The sequence below is a fragment of the Gymnoscopelus microlampas genome, assembly GCF_963454915.1.
Source record: "Gymnoscopelus microlampas genome assembly, chromosome: 19".
Classification (NCBI taxonomy): domain Eukaryota; kingdom Metazoa; phylum Chordata; class Actinopteri; order Myctophiformes; family Myctophidae; genus Gymnoscopelus; species Gymnoscopelus microlampas.
In genome coordinates this window covers 46,105,158-46,120,334 of record NC_139956.1, presented here as the reverse complement: position 1 = coordinate 46,120,334, position 15,177 = coordinate 46,105,158, and the positions used below count along the sequence as shown (strand labels likewise).

The window sequence follows — 15,177 nt, the reverse complement described above, 5'->3', positions numbered from 1 at the left end:
AAACTGGAGTTATAGCTGTTTAAAATCCCGTGCTCATCCCGTGCTCATACGGGCGGACGGACATAACATATGCTGGGGGTCCCTGGACCCCTCTTTGATAACTTCATCAATTCATGCTCGTCCCTATTGGTGGTCTAAGTCCACATACCAAATGTGGACTTGGTGGCATGCTGCAAACTGGAGTTATAGCTGTTTAAAATCCCGTGCTCATCCCGTGCTCATACGGGCGGACGGACATAACATACGCTGGGGGTCCCTGGACCCCTCTTTGATAACTTCATCAATTCATGCTGGTCCCTATCGGTGGTCTAAGTCCACATACCAAATTTGGACTTGGTGGCATGCTGCAAACTGGAGTTATAGCTGTTTAAAATCCCGTGCTCATCCCGTGCTCATACGGGCGGACGGACATAACATACGCTGGGGGTCCCTGGACCCCTCTTTGATAACCAGTGGCACGTGTGGCCAATGAGAGGAGAGATGGCATAGGCAATCTCCAAGTCTGTGTGTGTGTGTGTGTGTGTGTGTGTGTGTGTGTGTGTGTGTGTGTGTGTGTGTGTGTGTGTGTGTGTGTGTGTGTGCGTGTGTTTGTATGTGTTGCTTCTTTGCCGTGCTCATCCCGTACTCATGGACATAACATACGGACGGACGGACAAAGTCAAGTGTAGAGCGGTTGGCACCGCTAAAAACAGCCAATCAGGACAACCTCTGTATTAGTTGTTTTTGTGTGAATGTGGGAAAAGTGGGGACGCTGGCGTCGAATGTTCGCCGCTCCACCTCCCAATGTCCCCTCCCTGAATGAATGAATGAACCATTGTAAGAGCGCTTTGAGTGAGTTTGAGTACTTAGAAAAGCGCCATAAAAATGCAATTCATTATTATTAATTCATTATTAGTTGGTGTTTGGGAGGAAGAGCACACACACACACGCACGCGCACGCGCACACGCACACACACACACACACACACACACACACACACACACACACACACACACACACACACACACACACACACACACACAGTGGCTGTTTAATGTGTCTTAATTCATATGTATGGAAAATAGCTGATCTACAAGCTCACAACACTGCCAGGATATGAGTGTGAAGTAGGACCCATGTGCAGGACAAGCAGGCAGACATGGAACTAATTACACAGGAGAGTTTAAGTAGACACAGCACTAACAGGACAGAATGAAAAAACAGCCAATCAGGATGTCAGGAAGTTCACCTGCATTTTTAAGAGCGCCCAGGGAGCAGTTACAGGTTAACACATCGGGTGCCAGCATTTTATAATAACAGATTACGTTCGGTGCCGAAATCTCACCGTTGAGCTGCGCAGCGCTGTTTAAACTGTAAACTCCACGACGTGCATTCCATGAGAAAAAAAAGCATGCCTCCATTTTGCCCGATGGTACTGACTAACTAACGCCTGGAACGATAACATCGCTCACGCGAGTAACCATGGCGGATCGATCGTGCACACAAAATGAGTGGTTTTCCCAGCGTAAAAAGTTTCGGAGTTATAGGGGTTTTACAGAAGGACATAGAGCGGAAGCGGATGTGCGCCATGTTTTTTGACACAATGATGCATCTGGCCCATCCTTCTCAAATTCACCGTGGGTGATCCCAAAGCTGCTCCAGCCCCTCCCGTATGGAAAAAAACAAAAAAAACAAAAAGACACCAAACACGGTTCGGACCGTGTTCGGCACCAGAGCGCTACTCTTCACCCGATGTGTTAAGTGACTTGTTCATATTTGTATACTTTCATACATTCATATATTAAAACAATATCATTAATTCAATGATATGTTCACCTACTCCTGAAACATTATGAATATACAGTACAGATATTATGTAGACATCAAATATACATTTTTAAAAACGTCATCACCATCATCTTTCATGGTTGTATATATGCAAAACAGTACTGTTCAAACATTGATCTGTCTGTTGATTTTTACAAATCCTTCACCATTATCTTATACAATCTTTTCATACTTTCATATACTCATAATACCACATGTACTAATCAGACATAATATTCCCTTGTAGGATTCTTACCTGGTGAATTCACATCTAGATGATCAACCTTCATCTGCAGAGGAGACATTTAAAAAGAAGACAATGTTATAACATTGTATAATACAATCAGATCAGAATTTTCCGTTTGGTGTAGGCTGTCAAGGGTTTGTAATGCAACTCTACATTCCAGATATTAAAAGTAGGATCTAAGAGTTGCTTGCGGCTATGTTCTACATACATTTGAGCTGCTCTTGTTCGTCAATGTTCTTTCCTGTATTTAATGTTTGTAGACAGTAGAATAAGAAGCAATAGAAGAATAAGAAGAGAGATGGAGCATATTAGAGTTCTCAACGGGCCTGAAAATTAAGGCTCGGCCCTAACTGGGCCCGACTGGGCCGGCCCGAGGCTCGGCCCGAACCCGACTATTACTGCTATCATGTTAGGCCCGAAAGCCCGAAAAAACCCGAGGGGGGAAAAAATAAGTTTTTTTTTTTCTGTTCTGAATGTGTATTTATCTATTATTATTTAAAAAAATCATTAAAAAAAATATATATATTTTTTTTTTTCATGGAGCCCGAGGCTCGGCTCGGCCCGACCAATTAGCATACTTTTGAGGCCCGGCTCGGCCCGAAAATGTCGGGTCGGGTCGGGCCCGGTCGGGTTCGGGTAGAATTTGAGAACTCTAGAGCATATATCAGACTAAACTCCTCTTCAGGGGTCATCACCATGCCGGTTTGTGATGGAACATTTTGTTTTGCAATATTGCAAAACAAAATGTCTGCATTAATTAAATCTGTATCTATTCTGAGGAAAACTTGAGACTAATTGGCTCTTATCAGTACAGTCAGTGCTTTCCTCACACATTACCTGAACAATTATAATGAATAAAAGTAACTGTTTCATTATGTATTTATTATCATTTTTACATTTAAAAAAAGACATGGACAAGTCTTGCCACGGAAACATTGATGACCCCTGTCTGCTTCAGACAAATACAAAGGTGTGAATGTTGATTAGTTCAAACAAAAGCCATCAGGGCCTGTTTCACAAAACCTATAGCAGATTAACCCAGGTGTTATCAGCTATGGATGCATTTATCTTGGTTTAGCCATGAATCGGTTTCATGAAGCCGAGTTATCTCGCCAGATTAATTCAGCCAGTTGCTCCAGGCCAGGCTAACAGCCAGGTTTAATCCTGATGTCTTTATTTTTAATTAAGCATCAATCTGATCACAAACCAATGGGTTTTTCCAAACTTATTCCATTCTAATGTGTTTATGGTGCATTATTTTTTACATTTAAATTACTACTTAAGATATACTTCATTGTACATCAAACAACCATAATATATAGGCTGCAAAACCTCTTCATGACAGCTTGTAGATTGGCTATTTTCGCTATAAAAGAAAACATTTTGATATTCTAAAAATGCAATTAAACATTGTGACCATTATCATTTTTTATACTAATTCATTGTGAAGTCAGACTATGTGTAACTATATGTTTATATGGGCGATCTATTTTGCAAGGCCAATAGGCCTATTTGTGGAATATATATATATACAATCACTGAGATATACACAGGTATATAAATGAGTCATTAAACCAGATTAGTTTCTGTCAGATTATTGCCTGGACTATGGATTCTTTAATGATTTATCCTGACGAGTTATTGGATTACTTTTGTTCATTTTGATTGACTTTGATTGAAAAATGGACGCGTGCCTGTACAGTATAAGTAGGCCTACAATATTATCATAATCCAGCTATGGCTACAATAAGTTTATCTTAATCACATGATATCATATCTGTGTCAGTAAAACAACCAGATGACTTCATTCACCAGAATGGGCCTGAGCCGCCTGACACTTCATGCATTGTTACCTGCTGTTGCTATCTTGCAAGCACTGAACATATTTTTTTAACTACTAAATAAATATACATACAGATTAAAAAAAAATATATATCTTATACAATTATTTTCTACAGTCATAATATACAATGTAAGAACACATAATACATTCATCAAACATTTGTAATATTCCCTTACAGGATTCTTACCTGGTGAATTTACATCCAGATCAAGTCAAAGTTGATCTTCATCTGCAGAGGAGACATTGAAAGAGAATGTTTCTTCATATTAATCAGTATTGTACAACAATATGACACCTGGTGAGGCTATTTATTAATATATGCATCATATTCTTTATTTTGTCTATACAAATGTCAGAATCAGTCAGTTCTGACCAAGTATAATACAATGATTTGTGAATGTGATGGTTATAGTGTATGCTGTTAAATATGTCTGGTTTATGTTTTATGACAGTATATACATTAGAACACTCTTTAAGCCAGTGTGACAGTAACATAGTGTAGGGGTGAGACATCACATACCTGCTTACATATTCATGAGCACAAAGCACATGTGGAGACAGTAAAGTGGGCGGGTCTGGAGGTGACTATAGACGAAACATCCAGCCAATCAGCAAATCAGCACCTGTTGACAACCTCTGTATTAGTTGGTGTTTGGCAAGGTATATAAAAAGAAGGCACAGTCAGCCTAGGGGCCAGCCAGGCAGACACCATTGACGCGCATAGGAGCCAAAACTAAAGCCGGAAGCAGCCGGCTGGACCAGCTTGTGAACAAACACTATTTCTGAATGATTGTGTCCTTTGTCAGTTAATCGGTTCAAGAATATGAAAGACATATCACAGGTTTTTGTATAATTGTATTGAGGAATCTAAACAGTGGCACGTATTGTTTCTGGCAGTGTTGCCAGATTTTTTGAGAGAAATAAGCAAACAGGTCTAGGAAAACAAGCCCAAAAGAAGCAACTATAGGGCACTAGGCCATTATGAGCACTAGCCTGTATACATTGCAAATAGCCGATCTACAACTCACAACGTGTCTCGGTGCGAGGCGTTGTGAGGTTGTAGATCTGCTATTTTCAAAAAAAAATCTTGAAATAAAAATTTAAATATTTAAATTATATTTAACTCCACAAATCTGATACAGGGCTCCCTGGCACAAAACATTTTCAGATGGGGGTTAGGGACAAATACATATTCATTTGGGGGTCCATGACATACAAATAATTGAGAACCACTGGTTAAAACAATTTAAAAATTGTTTAGCAAGCCCAAATAATCAACTACACTTTAGAAAAAAGCCCGCAACCACAAATATTTACAAGCAACTTCACAGAACTATAAGCCCAAAGTCGCTTATAATAAGCGGACATGGCAACACTGGTTTCTGTCTCTGCAGTATCACTTACTTAGTACGCTTTAGATAGCTCAATAAACGGATACAGTGGACACATCGAAAAGCAACACAGCAGAACACAATGTGTGATATGTCTTCTTTTATTTTCCAGAAGCAATTACTTTACAATTAAAGGTCTCTGTCATTCAGAAATATATTTTGTTCATGAGCTGATCCACAGGTCTCTCATTAACTCCAATGCATTCCACTGAACTCAAGGCTGCAGTCTGGCTCCCATGGTGCGACAAATCTGCCGGCTGGAATTGCATGATGTGAAAATGACGTAGATGACCGTACCCCCCCACACACACACACACACACACACACACACACACACACACACACACACACACACACACACACACACACACACACACACACACACACACACACACACACACACACACACACACACACACACACACACACACACACACACACACACACACACACACACACACACACACACGACGAACTGACAAGGAACTGACTACACAGTGGAGTTTAAAGGGATATTTCACTTTCAAAAAAACTTTGGGTCATTTTATCATCTACTCAGGCTTTTGTGAGCCCCCCAGACCATTTTTAAGTTGCTTGATTTATTACGATACATTATTTTATTGTATTTAATATTTTTAATGTAATTGAAAAAACACGGCCCCCTCGCATATTAGGAGGGCAGGGTGAGTCACCAGAACCAAGGACGGGTGTTTTTGATGAATCTAACATGTTAAACATGGAGTTTGAAGTTATAATGGGTTTGTATGGGAAGGGGGGGTCTGATAAAATGAATATCAAATATATAAATAATAAATCAAGCAACTTAAAACGGTCTGGGGGGCTCACAAAAGCCTGAGTAGATGATAAAATATCCTTTTAAGTAGAAACAGCACTATAATATAACCACAGGTGAACTCAAAGTTCAATCAACACAGGATTGGACGAGACTAACAGAACACAGATGAACAAGAACCAATAATCAGTGGGATGAGATAACACAGGTAACAATAGAGGATATGCGCATGCTTAAAGTGAATGGCACATCGAGTGGCAAATCGAGTGGCAAAGAAACATGCAAAAAGGGTATTCAACTAGATTAGGGAGCCAAAATTGTTAAATGAATTGAGGTCGGGGGCCACAAGCCTATGTAAACAAAAAAATAACAAAATATTCATGGTTAACCGTTGAACCCGTAACTGTCAAGATATTTGTAACCAGTTAATACCATTACGTTAATATGTATGTCATTTAATTGTTAGTGCAAACTTTTCCCCCCAACCTAAAGTGGTGCCTGGAGGCAGCCACCACGTAAGACTGCAATTCTGCCTTAAGTTAAACTCAGGGAAATAAGATATCATGCACACTTCAAGACAAGCTGAAAATAGACCTGAAGGCTGTGGGATATCCTTTTCAAAACTTTTTTGTTGGGAATCTTTTCTGAGAAATGTCCTGATCATCTGCACCCACACACGTATGCATGCACCCGCACACGCACGCACACACACACACACACGCACGCACGCACGCACGCACGCACGCACGCACGCACGCACGCACGCACGCACGCACGCACACGCACACACGCACACACACACACACACACACACACACACACACACACACACACACACGGCTGTATCAGAACATGGTCATGCTGTTTTGTTGATTCGACTGTATTTTTGTATAGGCATTCTAAAAGCCAGTCAATAGGTGGTTTCAGAGAGTTAATAAGTCAACAATACAATCAGCAATACAGCAAAACTATTACTTTTGAACACCTAAATATTTTAAGTAAGTACTCCAGTACTTTTACTTAATAGTAATATTTGACCCGGAGTATCTAGTCTATACTTTGTGTTGTGCAAGTAACAGCTGCATACTTTGACTTTTTGTTGTGACGAGTCATTTACTGGAAATGGCCTGATCTTCTGTAAAGCAGAGGTTGTGTAATGAACACTGAACATTGTATTGTCATAGTAACAAGGCAGACAGCTGACAACTTTCACTTTGACTTGTGTCTAGAGTCATTTACTGGAAATCACTTGATCTGCTGTAACCCCCCCCCCCCCACAAACTGCTTTAACAAAATATCTATAAGCCAGAGAGGGTTAATTGCTTGTAAAAAAAAAAAAAAGAAAAGAAAAAAGCTTTTGCTTCGATGCTATCTTATATTAGAATAGATGTAGACCAGAGTCATTCAAGGAGAGTTGAGTCACCTCTGTTCACTTCATCGGGCCGGGTCTTCTACATAGCCGTCTATTGGCAAATAGTGACAAAGCCCTAAACCGGAGGTTTATGGAATGCACTGAAGTCAATAGCTCCTGGTACCTAGTTTTGTTTACATGAACCACGTGACTGGCGCTGTTTCTGCCCCCTCATTGGCGCAACTCTCTAATACAAGGCTCTGATGTAGACCTATTTGACAGTGCAGAAACATAATTGCCTTGACATTAACGAGCGACAACGAGCATCAGCTGGACAAATACACACACACACACACACACACACACCTCCCCTCTGCAGTGCTCTAAAGTGTCTAATTTCCCTCCAAAAGCCCTTGAATATGATGGAATATGATTATTAAGGATTACTGTGATTGATGTAAGCTCACATTTTATATCGCACACACCATACCTGTAACTTTCACTAACCCCCAAAAAAAACATTTTTTATTAATTGAAAATCGACTATTTGCTCCAGGGGCCACAAGAAAGGTCCCTGTGGGCCGCATTTGGCCCACGGGCCGCCAGTTGAACATCCATGCTCTATAACAATCTACAAGGGCAGACAGGAAGGCACAAACATTACTACAAAATAAGATGCTCAACAAACACCTGGGAAATTAACAGACTAACAGAACTCAGACCTACACACAGAGCCAGGGCCGGATTTAGGGTGATGAATGGCCCTGGGCTTGAGTCATTTGGTGAGGCCCCCCCTACTGTAAAATGATAAACTACAACTAATTATGCTTATGCCCAGAAATACATGCCGTCAGCTGACAGCCTGCCATGGCCAGACCAGCGTGATCTAATATGAGAGTGACAACACTAGTGTTGACTCCCAATGTAAGAATGGAATGCGGAAATGCTATCTTAATGAGATAGTTCCAATGTGTGGAACTATAGCCCATAGCGGCCCGCTTTGCGGCGAGATCAAAGCTTGTCATAACTCTTTCTCTCTATGGGTCTAGGCCAGACTAATACCACTGCGTAGCTAGATATTAGTCTGGCATCTCTGTGTGGTACCTGCATTTCCAAAGGGCGAATTAAAGCAGATGCCTCTGGTAGACCCGCACCATATTTGCATACTGGGCTCTGATTGGTGCCACACAACTTCGGGGGCAGCGAAATCCAATCACAACCAAGCGGGCCAGACTAATCTGCCGAAGGCTTTTTTTTTGCACTGGCAGATTCATCTGGTTTCCAGGCTAGCATATAGAGCGTCGCAGTTCCGCCACTTCCAGGTGCCGGAAGTAAATACTCGATGCATTTTTCCCATTGACTTTTCCAAAAATATTTATATCAATCAATTTAAGCCTAGAATCAAGCCATCCAGGATCCTGGTGAATCATGACCATAAAACCTTTTTTTCTGTGATTTTTTAAAATTTTATATTTGATGATATAAATACCCTTTGTTTTGCCGTTTTCAAAAAAGTTTTTTCACAGAATCAAACGTTTTATGGTCATGATTCACCAGGATCCTGGATAGCTTGATTCTAGGCTTCAATTAATTTATATAAATATCTTTGTAAAAGTCAATGGGAAAAATGCACTGAGTATTTACTTCCGGCACCAGGAAGTGGGCGGGAACTGCGACGCTCTATTATTGGCATAATTTAAAGCACATGAGGAAAGTAAGGCCTTTAACTGAGTCACTTGTTGTCATTAAAGTCATCACATTGACACACAAGGGGTGACCACACACTGTCCAACAATGACACGGTTAGCTCTGGAGCGGCGGAAGAAGAAGAAAAAAAAACGTAGAGAACCAATGCATTTTTCAATGAGTGCTATAGCGCCACCCTTTGGCCAATGGTTATGAGTTTCGTGTCTTCGCGGTTTGGCATAGCCCTCTACCATAGTGCTGAGTTTTGTAAAAAAAAAAAAAAAAAAAACTGCACGATTAGGCAAATCGTGCAGTTTAGGAGGTCCAGGACAACAGCTGGACTTCCTAAACAGCAAAAAGTGGCGGAAGAAAAAAACCTAGAATATCAAGAGAGGACCAAGGCACTTGGCCCTCTTGGCTCCCTAATAATATGGTTGATTCAGTCAGTTCTTCACTACATACAATTAAGTTTTCATTAGATGTTACTGAAGTGTTCAAAATTAAATAAAAACGCCATTTGGTCTGGAAGAAAAAGTATTAATGCCAGGCAATACTTGAAAACTAGTGTTGCCATGGCAATACTGGCAATAATGGCGGCGGCGGCCATGAGCATTATATAGATGTTTGTTGATCCACAAGTTCAAAAACTATTGTTATCAGATATATTTGGAATGCATAGCATGAATATACACACATAACATACATTAAATACACATACACACATAATCCCTGTCATTTGCTACTTTTGATTGATTGAATATTTTATTAGGCAAAAAAATGTAAAACAACACATTTACATTTAAAATACTTTGTCTAACAGGTCCGTTCATAAAAGTCCTTGCGGACTTGTTTCCAATGAGGGCCTTGGTATTCAATTCATAGACATATATAGTGGCATCACAGTTCGAATATCATTACACAAAGAAAATAAAAAAAACAGCAAGAATATATATATATCTATATATCTATATATATATCTATACACATATATATATATATATATATATATATATACAAACATATATACATACATATAATACTATGTACAACAAAAGAAAATAAAAAAATAAAAAAGGGGGGGGGGAGATATGTACAAGAACAGGGGGGGGGGTCGGCTATCTAATAGGAAAATGGTACTACCTCCTCTTTTGGCCTCCTGAAAGGTGATTTTTTAAGGCTCTTTTAAATGAGCCCAGCGAACTGCATTTTTTGAGGGATGGGGTTAGCCCATTCCAATCCTGGGTGGCAGTGCTGTAGAAGGAGAATTTGCCCATGTTTGTTTTATGGGTGGGTGGTACCAAATTGTTGTTAACGCTCCCTCTGGTATTGTGACTGTGGGTGTCACTAACCTTTTGGAGGTATTTACTCAGATATGCGGGAATAGGGGGCATATCGGGCAAATTTTCGTTTACAATTTTGAAGGCCAGTCCCATTTTTAGTTGTTTAACCCTGTCTTCCACCCTGAGCCAGCCTAGGCTGGCAAAATGGGCGGGAGAAAGGTGGGTCATGGGCCCCAATCCGAGGAGTAGCCGAATCAGTTTGTTTTGGGAGGTTTGAAGCTTAGTCTTCAGTGACACTGAGGTGTTGGAGTACCAGGAGGTGCTAGCATAGTCAAAATGTGGTTGAATCAGGGCCCCTGAGAGGGTCCTGAGGGCCTGTGGGTTGACAAAAGAGGAAACTCTGCCCATAAATTTGGTTCTCTGGTTTACTATTTTGACCACCTTTGTCCCCATGCTTTCACCCGACAGGTATTTGTCGAGAATACAACCCAAATAGGTAATCTCTTCTTTGCTAGCGATAATTGTGTCATCGACTTTGACCTTGAAATCATTTACCTCCATCTGTCTGAGGGAATGTTTGGTCCCAAAGAGAATGGATTCAGTTTTCCCAAGGTGTAGTGACAGTTTGTTATCGGTAAGCCAAGTACGGATTTTTGAGAGTTCAGAGCTGAGCGCCTCCTCAACTTGCAACTTGTCCTCTCCCGAGATCAGGAGTGCCGAGTCATCAGCGAACAGGAACAATTTGCAGTTACAGGCAGCATTCATGTCGTTAATGTATAAAAGGAACAGTAACGGCCCAAGAATGCTGCCCTGAGGAACCCCACAGCTCACCGGGAGGGAAGAGGACATGGTTCCGTTGATGTCAACCACTTGCTCTCTACCCTCCAAGTAGGATCTCATCCAGTTTAATGATGTGCAGTCAAAACCAATCGCCCTCAGCTTATCAAGTAAAATTGAATGGTTTACAGTGTCGAACGCTTTTTGGAGGTCCAACATGACCATGCCGCAGTATTTGCCCGCGTCTACCTCACGTTTGATGTAGTCGGTCAAATACATCAGGCATGTGTCAGTGGAATGGGAGGTTCTGAATGTACTGCTCCTAATATTGGATAATAGATAAAAGCAGAAGACAAATTCCACATGGGCAACGTGCAAATGTACTGTAGTAAATACAACAACAACTAGGGATATACAGTAATTATTAGCCGCATGCTGAAAGCTGGCGGCTCTACAGACAGACTAAGACCTAGTCCGACACCCAAGCGACACCTGAGTGACACTTAAGTGTCATTGGCTGTCCTGGCTGTCCTTCACTCCTTTAAGCCAATGGCGACACGAATGGGGAGACGGCCCGCCCCTCGCAGTAACCCTGCTCCGCTGCCTCCCCTCATTCACAGACAGTGCAACTTTTACTGCAGCCTCAGACAGGAGGGTTAGCCTAAATGCTAGCGTGCTTCATTAGACCTAGTTTGGCTATTAAGTTATTATTTGGCCATGTTCACACTGACTTCAATCTTAGCTATTGTTGGGAAGACCCGTGTGGTGTCACAAAATGTTGCCACCACTTATATAAAAAACATTAGAGCGTTTAGCGTCGCAGATTCTGTGACGCTAAATGATGCCAGGTTTGGCGAGAGAAACAAGCAATCCAAAAAACAAGTAATCAGGTCTATGAAAAGATTGGGGCAAAAAAAGCCTGCCGCATGCGGCTTTATTATAACTTTGGTCATTTCTTGTTATATTACAATGTCATGCCACTTCACTTCACCTAGGCTACTGTATTTTTGGGGCGGTGTAGCCGCCCCCTATAAGTGAGTTTTGGACACCGACCAAAAGATTTGTATACCCCCTAACCCTTCCATTGTTAATGCAAATCGATACTTTTGCAAAGTCAGCCAATCACATTACAGCTAGTGTCATCACCACTAACTGTAATGTGATTGGCTGACTTTGCAAATTCAGGACTGTGATTGGCTAGCGAAACACATGACACATGTGCAGCCCTATGAATAGGACTGTGACAAATGCACATTATATTTATTATAATTATCTGCTTGATCTATGGGTGTTATTATGTCTGATTGATATGTGACATCTGATCTATCTATGCATGTTATTATATACGTGTGATTATGTAACATGTTGGACACTGTGAAATATATGAACATTTCCTATTCACATGAGGGGTAATGGGTCTGATCACTGGGGTGATTGAGTGATTGATACCCAGGGTTGGGAAGTAACGGATTACATGTAACGCCGTTACGTAACAGAGTAAAAGAAAAACGTAACGGTAACGCTTTAGAGTACATTTTAAAATGTGTAATCTGGATTACAGTAACGGGGGTGTTGTAACGGGCGTTACAGGAGGGTTACATTCTCCCCTTCCCCTCATTAATTTTTCAAACTAGTTATAAATTATTATAACACCAAACGAAACAACCAACCACCTGCAAGAGCGCACACTAGTCCGCACAGACCGCAATGGATTGGAGTTGAGCAGCGCGCAGCTCTGTGTAAAATCCTCACAGTGAGACTGGAGACAGCTGCGTCAAGAGCAGTGTTGCCAGACTTTGCGAGAGAAATAAGAAAATAAGTCTATGAAAACAAGCCCAAAAGAAGCGACTATAAAAGGCCACATGAGCACTTCAAAGATATATATGTCGTCCATTAAACAATGTACATATTTATATATGTTGGCTATTTGAAAATAGACGATCTACAAGCTCACAACCGTTCTACCATTATTTACAAGCAACTTCAGAAAAGTAAGCCCAATCTGGCTTATAATAATCAGACCAGGCAACACTGCAGACAGGGGGATAGATAGGAGAACATACAGTATATTGGATTGGGGATAAATAATCGGTAGCGCAGTCTTCTTTTAGGTCAAATAAAATGAGGCTTTTTATTTAAAGAGTAGCCTATGGGGTATAAATATAATTTTATAGGCCTGAGTTCTTTGTAGACTATATAAATAAAATGAGTCTTTACTGTCTAGTCAATGTTTACAGGGTCACAGGCAGATTACATTCTTCCCTTCCCCTCATCAATTTTAAAAAACAAGTTATACATTATTATAACACCGTCACCAAACAATAAAATAATAATAAGTCGAAATAACAGTATGCATGTCAAGTTTAGAAAGAAGCTGTGATCTCACCGTTCTGGTGGACAATAAATATAATCCTTTTGCAAACAATATCCATGTTCTCTTTGTGTGTTAACAATAATCCAAGTGGGAAGTTTATTTCAGCAGATAGAATGTGACAGTTTCACATCGTTTGAGCTGTTTTTGGTGCGCAGCTCCTCTTTAAGTTAATTGCCTTCACCTGCTGCGCACAACAGGGTAGATCTCCGCCAGGCCAGGGTGACCTACCCAGGCCTATGAAATTCATAGGCAGTCATAGTAGCCAATTAGAATGAAATCTGCTCAAACTGACTCATACACTGATACAGAACCATATAGGCTAACTGTTGTCACTGTTGGTTGGAAAAACTGTTCCTTTAAAAACATATATATAGTTTAAAACAATTTAAAATGGTGAAAAAAGCCAATCTACAAGCTATAATTATTAATAATTAAGAGATACTACATTTTAAATTGTGAAAAACCAACTAAAGTCATTAATAGTGCAAGTTCAATCACATTTCATTTGAATGAAAATAACTTGTGGGGAAAATACATAAAATCTCTAATCTGTGATTCTAATGTGATTAATGTGACCCCTACAGTCAGTGAAGTCCAGGGCTGAATGTGACAAATATTGAGACCAATAGGCTATGACTTTGTACAAATATTGGTAATTTCCCAATAGGCCTACATAAGTTTATGAAATGAATGAGTTATATTTCACAGATAGTTACACTTGTCTTATACTATATTAAAATTAAATCATCCTTAACCTTCAAGTTAAATTCATTATTTCCGTGGAATCATCGTTTTATTTGATGGCCTTCTTGCCCTGGCATTTGGCCTTTGTGCCCTCAGATAATTGACATGAAATTCCAGGCCTGCTTTCAATGGTAAAACGTGTTTTATCTAATTAAATAGAGTTTTGCTTAAAAGTAATCCAAAAGTAACTGAAAGTAACTAGTAGTTACTTTTTAAATGGAGTAACGGGATTACGTTACTGACTACATTTTTTAGCAAGTAACTTGTAACTGTAGGGGATTCCTTTTTAAAAGTAACCCTCCCAACCCTGTTGATACCACACTTTACTTGACAAATAGAGGGTGTGGTGCGCGCAGAGCTCAGATCACACTAACCTGTGTAGCAGAGGCGACAGGAGAGGAAAAGAGGAGATCTCCTCCGAGGCGCCAGTTTATAGTTGAACTAACTGAGTTTAAGATACTAGTAAGCTGCAGCCAACAAACAAGGAACATTCAAACCCAGCGGGCTCGCGGAGGAAGAAGCCTACCGTTGTTGCCGTGGGGAACGAACGCTGCGGTGTTTGTGAACGCGCTGCCGTCTGTGTTGGAGTCGGGAGGAGCCGAGGCCAGCGGTGAGGCAAAACCAAGCATCTAAGTTTCCTTGTGGATTACAAATCAGGGGTACCCCGCCCGAACTTTAGTTATTATTTGGACCGTTTGTGCGGAAAAACGTTTACATGTTCGTTTGGATATAAAGACAATAGACACTCTCGAGACCGTGCCCCACGAGAGGCCGTTCGGATCATAAAGAGGAGTTGTTTGTTATTGTTTGACGAAGCGAATGAGCGACTGACCGTGCAGCGCTCTGACTGTATAACTGAAGTTGTCACTTTGTATTTTGTTCAC

The 15,177-nt window shown here is 40.7% G+C and overlaps 1 protein-coding gene across 1 annotated transcript in view; it reads right to left on the bottom strand.

The window, feature by feature from the left end:
• Positions 1–15,177, bottom strand: part of LOC311034548 (NACHT, LRR and PYD domains-containing protein 3-like) — an 82,347-nt gene that overhangs the window by 64,991 nt on the left and 2,179 nt on the right. The window contains exon 2 of the mRNA XM_084042428.1: positions 4,418–4,520. The gene's annotated coding sequence lies outside the window, so the exon portion shown is untranslated. The remainder of the gene's footprint in view (positions 1–4,417; positions 4,521–15,177) is intronic.